Source organism: Penaeus monodon, chromosome 29, assembly GCF_015228065.2.
Source record: "Penaeus monodon isolate SGIC_2016 chromosome 29, NSTDA_Pmon_1, whole genome shotgun sequence".
Taxonomy (NCBI): domain Eukaryota; kingdom Metazoa; phylum Arthropoda; class Malacostraca; order Decapoda; family Penaeidae; genus Penaeus; species Penaeus monodon.
This window is the reverse complement of record NC_051414.1, coordinates 7437437-7437654: the sequence shown is the minus strand read 5'-3', so window position 1 is coordinate 7437654 and position 218 is coordinate 7437437.

Sequence of the window (218 nt, the reverse complement as noted above, 5' to 3'; positions counted from 1 at the left end):
ATGTGCAAGCGACCGTGCTTTAATTGCGTGTCCTAGGAGATACAAGCATGAGGTCTGTTCTTGAATATTAGTGCTTGATCGTATTGATAAAAAATATTTAGGAGGGAAAGATGATGCCAAGACCAATTATAGCCCGAGATGTGAGTTGTATCTGATCCGAACACGCGGCCGTGCTTGCAACGTCTTCATGCAAACAAACACATAAACCATGGCTGAAT